This window comes from Pipistrellus kuhlii, unplaced genomic scaffold (genome assembly GCF_014108245.1).
Source record: "Pipistrellus kuhlii isolate mPipKuh1 unplaced genomic scaffold, mPipKuh1.p scaffold_m20_p_5, whole genome shotgun sequence".
Classification (NCBI taxonomy): Eukaryota; Metazoa; Chordata; class Mammalia; order Chiroptera; family Vespertilionidae; genus Pipistrellus; species Pipistrellus kuhlii.
In genome coordinates, this window is record NW_023425551.1 from 82,093,377 (window position 1) to 82,099,376 (window position 6,000).

The window sequence follows — 6,000 nt, forward strand, 5'->3', positions numbered from 1 at the left end:
CACTTTTTGGGGTCTCGGTCCCTTGTCCAAGACTGTGCCCGGGATTATTTTTAACTGGGCTCTGGGGAACATTTCCTCGGTGTTCGGCAGCGCCGTTTCTGCCGAATATGAGGGTGCCCGCCTGGGCAGCAATCTCATAGTTACTGAATGTGGATGTGCTCCAAGCACAGAGCAAAGGAGGGACTCCTGGCCTGTCCACACGGACCCGCCGCCCTCCCCTCACAGGGACGGCTCTTCTGGTTTCAGGAAAGCAGGCGGTAGGAGAAGCAGGCAGATTGACTGGGTTACAGCACAGATTTAGGGCAAAAATTGGAGGAAAGAAGGAGAAAGCAAGACCAAGACAAAGCTTTGAGGGGAAGCATAGAGATCAGCTCTCCACCTGGGAATAATGGATGCAGCCATTCACGTTGCATTTTAGAGTTTACAAAGTGTTCTCAGATACAGTGTTCATCAAACCGAGACTGGTTGATCCCCTTCTCCGTGCTCTGTGGCCTCTGCCTCCGGAGCAGATACTGCATCTGGCCGATTCACACACTGGCCCTGCTGGAGCTGTTCTCCCGGTCCCTATGTCGCAGTGAGCCCGGCACCACAGCCACTCAGAGGCTTGGACCTGTGCCACATTCACCCTTTCTGCCACCACTCCGGACGGGAGGAAAGCTGAATGGGCAAGCTTTGGAAAAGGACAGAAGGCGGGACACTTGCAAGATGTAGACAGCAGGGACGAAGGGTCAGAGGCTCATAGGCAGGAAGCAACCTTGTCCACCCGGCTCCCCAGGCCCCAAAGGATCGGCATGTGGCTGGGGAAAGGCACATTTACTTCCAGTAACCTCAAACCGGAATTCAGCTTTTCCTCCCGTGATAATAGAGGCAACAAAGCACAGTGGTATGAGCAGTACCTATGACTCACCAAGAGCAATCCCAGCCTTTTGTCACCTTTCACCTTTCACCTGCAGGAAAGAGGCTCCTGATTGCTTTGAGGTTATGGTTATGGTTATGGTTAGCACCACCACTAGATCTTGTCATCACATGTTGGTTTTTTATTTTGATAACTACACTAATTGTTTTCTTTTGTAATCCTGCATATTTTATTTTATAGTTAAAAACATATCCCGAGACTTCACCAGATGCCAAAGGGGACCAAAGTGTAAAAGGGTAAGAGCTCCTAGATCTCTGATGGAAGTGGTAGTTCCTGTTTGTTTGTTTGTTTTTAATCCTCACCCAAGGATATTTTTTTCCATTGATCTTAGAGAGAGATCAGTGGAAGGGGGGGAGGAAAGGGAGAGAGAGAAATATTGATTCGAGAGACACATTGGTTGCCTCCTGAAGAATGCGACCTGATTAAGAATTGAACCTGCAATCCTGTGATCCACTGGTGGATGCTCTAACCCATTGGTCAGCAAACTCATTAGTCCACAGAGCCAAACGTCAACAGGACCACGATTAAAATTTCTTGAGTTGATGAAACCGGTTTGGCTCAGTGGATAGAGCATTGGCCTGCGGACTGGAAGTTCCCGGGTTCGATTCCGGTCAAGGTCATGTACCTTGGTTGTGTGCACGTTCCCAGTAGGGGGTGTGCAGGAGGCAGCTGATTGATGATTCTCTCTCATTGTGTTTCTAACTCTATCCTCTCTCTTTCTCTCTGTAAAAAATCAATAAAATATATATTAAAAAAAAAAGAAATTTCTTCTGAGAGCCAAATTTTTTAAACTTACACTTCTTCTAACACCACTTCTTCAAAATAGACTCGCCCAGGCTGTGGTATTTTGAGGAAGAGCCACACTCAAGGGGCCAAAGAGCCACATGTAGCTCGAGAGCCACAGTTTGCTGACCACGGCTCTAACCAGTTAGCAAATCGGCCAGGGCAGTAGTTTCCTGTTTAGCATTTTTTTACAACCATAGGAGTTGGGAAGGTTTCTTGATGTTTGAACTAAATGCCTGCTTATGTAATTTCTGCCTGTATTTTCTTGCCTCCATTATTACTCAATTATTCATTCTTTCATCATATACAGTATTTAGGAAACACCTTTCTTGTACAACACATTGCTGCACAAAACTATGCCACCAGGTTCAAAGCCATCTCGGTTGCCATGGCTCCCTGGGGCTCCCAGCTGGGAGAGGAGTGGGGCTGTGCCCTCATGGCCCTGCCTGCTGCAGCTTGAGGGGGGCGCGGAGGGCCCTGCGACAGGCAGTAAGAGGGGGTGTTGTCTGTAGGGAATTTTATGTTAATACTAAACCGGCTTTTTATTGTTACCATGTACCAGCAATTCTACAATAATGTTAAGCACAGTATTCCTCCCCCCCCCCCCCAGCACACGGGAATTTAGCCACGTCCAGTTCACACATGACACCACGAAGCCTAGAGACTTCTCTTCCCCTCCTCAGCTCCCCATGCCATCAGCTCCTGCTCCGGGTGAGCGAGGCCCGCCCGCAGTGAGCCGGTGCCCACCCGCTGGAGGGACAAGGCAACCGCACATCCTGGCTGCTCTCTCGCTCCAGGGCTGCCTTTTTCCCTTAGCGGGATTTCTTCCTCGAGCATTTCTTTTTCTCTTTTATTGGTGTCTTCTCTCTTTTACTTCTCCTACTCTCTCTTTATGAGTTTCATGAGCTGACTTTTTCTAATGTCTCAAGATGACTCTCAAATCACTGGGTTTTAGCCCTGTTTTCTTCTCTGCATAAGGATTTAATATATAAATTTCCTTCTGAATACTGGTTAGTTATATCTAACAAGTGCTTATATGTTTTATCTCTATCATTATTCAGTTCAAAGGATTTTCTAATTTCTACTATGTTTTCCTTTATCCAAGGAATATTTAGAAATATATTACTTGATATCTAAACAGTTAAATGCTTTCTTATCATTTTATTATTGATTTATGCCTTTCCAAGGACATAGGTTGAGTGGCTTAATCCTTTGATGATGTTTTGAAGCTTGCTCTGAAAGATGGCGTGGATTAATAAAGTTTGATATAAGAATACGTGGCTTCTGCTGCTGTTAGAGGAAGTGCTCTACCTTTGCTGGAGGCCATGCCGTTACCTGTGTTCCTCAGGTATCTGTGACCTGAGGGTCTTTCTGTGTGTGTGTGTGTGTGTGTGTGTGTGTGTGTTTCCATTGGTTGTTGAAACAGGCATGTAAAAATCTTCCACTATGAGTATGGGTTGTTAAATTGTTTTTATTTAATCTTGTCGAGTTGTTTTGTGTGTGTGTGTGTGTGTGTGTGTGTGTGTATACATATACATATACATATACATATATATATATATAATTTATATGTTTTTATTGATTTCAGAGAGGAAGGGAGTAAGAGAGAAGCATCAATGATGAGAGAGATAATCATTGATTGGCTGCCTCCTGCTCGCCCCCTACTGGGGATGGAGCCTGCAACCCAGGCATGTGCCCTTGACTGGAATCGAACCTGGGATCCTTCAGTCTGCAAGCCGACACTCTGTCCACTGGGCCAAACCAGCTGGGGCTGTTTTGAATATTTTAACATATGTTTCTGGCTATATATTACCTTGGTTTGGGGAAAGGAAGAATCATGATGGGACTGTGCTACCCTATTGTCTCCCAAATGGAACTGGGATCAGGGCTCAGTGTACCTTTAGTTCATGATGTGGGTCAGCGTCAGGGGAGGTGGCACCAGGAGGGGAGGCTCTGGTGGAGAAGCCCAGGACACAGCTCTGCAGATGAAGAAGCGCTCAAGGTCCAGGGCTCCACCCGCTTTGCTGCGGATCCTCAGTATAGACCGCATGTGGGAGAGGGCGGGACAGCAGCTTCTTGACGGGAACACGGATAGGCCAGGCCTACAGCTAGAAGTCAGGAGGTGCAGTCCCCAGTCGCACAGGGAAGCCTGAAAGACAGTGACCTCCCATTTATATCCCAGGATCCGTGTGGGGCTTCCCCGTGAGGACAGGGCAGGGCTTGCTCCTGGACCTCCCTTGGCCTCATTCCTAGTCCTGCAAAGCCCCACCACAGCATCTGCAGGCATGGTCGCCAGCTTGTCCTCACGCCCTGGGCTGGGGCCCTGGGCGTTGGCTTTGCTTTTGACAGCTCCTGATTCCAGTTCCTCATCTCCAGTTCCTCACCTCCAGCTGCACGGCACCTCCTTCTTCAAGAAAACTCTGGATTTCCGGTCTCTCCACGATTGAATTAACCGCCTGAAGTTTCCTCTGGCCCCGCTTCTCCATCCTCTACTTTCTGAAGACCTCCAATGGTTTTACCTGCAAGTGTTACTGTCTCCGTTTTTACTCCTGAGGGTGGTCCGCAGCCACCAGGCCTAACCAGGGCCTGCAGAGAGCTGGCAGCTGGCTGAGCTGCAAGACTGAGGTGTGTGTGTGTGTGTGTGTGTGTGTGTGTGTGTGTGTGGCGGGGGAAGGGGGTTCCCAGGGCGTGGAGATACGGCTGCTCATTTCCAGCCGCTGTCAGAAGCTGGATGGGACTGAGTTGGCCCCTCCCACACAGCTTCCCTTTTGATGGACTCGAGATGAACTGATTTGAGACCTCAGTTATATCTGCGAAATCCCCTCCTAGCGGCACCCACACTAACACTGGATTGGCTAACTGGGAGAGGACATGTAGTGGCCAACTAGGGCAGTGACACCGAGGGTCCCCCATCCCCACCTGCAGGAAGTGAGGCTGCTGCACGCCCTGCCCAGGCCCACACTCCAGTACTCTACCCAGTTAGTGCCAGCAAGCCCAGCCCATGAGGAGCCACTGTGCCTGGGGAGAGTGGTCTGAGGGAGGGCTGGGAAGACTGGTTTCAGCGGAGGATTTGAATACAGAACCGCTTCCTCTGCATTCCTGAGGACAGAGCTCAGAGGAGCTGCCTGGTGCCTTGAACGTGGAGGCCTCCCCCGCCAGCTCAGCACCTGTGGCTCCCTGCAGCACCCGCAGGGCGGGGCCTGGTTTTGCTGGTGACCACTCACTCGCGTGAGTTCCGATGGACAGCTCTCCTCTCCTCTCCCGCCTCTGGTCCAACTGATTTTGGTGCAGACTTCTTGTAGTCTTTGCACTTCTCCTCCTCCTCCCCCTCCCCCTCCCCCTTCTCCTGCTCCACTCCCTCCTCCTCCTCCTGCTCCGCCCCTCCTCCCCCTCCTTCCCCTCCCCCTCCCCCTTCTCCTGCTCCACTCCCTCCTCCTCCTGCTCCGCCCCTCCCCCCCCTCCCCCTCTCCCCCTTTTTCCCCCTCTCCCTCCTCCTCCTCCTCCTCCTCCTCCTCCTGTAGGAAAGGTGGGAGTTTATTGAGAACAAGCACAGATTTCCGCCAGGGGCCGGGAAGACTCTCACAGCACAGACTCAAGCGTGGTGAGGGGGAAGTCCCTGCACTCCTTTTGTGAGGCATGTAGTTCTTCCGTTCAAACTGTGCCGGCCTTGACATGTAATTTGTAGCTCCTAATTTCATTTTAGTCTGAAAATGTTAGTGCATATAAATAAGTAAATAAATAATAAAAACATTAGTGCAATAAAAATAAAGAAAAAGAATAAATAAATAAATAATAAATAAAAATGTTAGGGCAAGATCCACAGACTCCCTCTTCAAATAGCATCAAAGCCCCTCTCCTTTAAGATCTCTTTGTAAAGCTTGCCTTCAGTCTCCTGAGCCTCTCTCACGGCAATGCAGCATTTGAATACATTCACCCCCTGAAATGTCTGGCGGCAAATCAGAAGTATAACATTTGGCCGAAACCGGTTTGGCTCAGTGGTAGAGCGTCGGTCTGCGGACTGAAAGGTCCCGGGTTCGATTCCGGTCAAGGGCATGTACGTTGGCTGTGGGCACATCCCCAAGTAGGGGATGTGCAGGAGGCGGCTGGTCGATGTTTCTCTCTCATGGACATTTCTGGCTCTCTATCTCTCTCCCTTCCTCTCTGTAAAAAATCAATAAAATATATTTTAAAAAAAAGAAGTATAACATTTGTTTTCCTGTCTTTTCCAGAGGGAAACCATCTCGATGCCCTTTGTTTGCCCCCCCTCTTCTCGGGGACGTGGGTTTGGGTTGTTCTTGCAC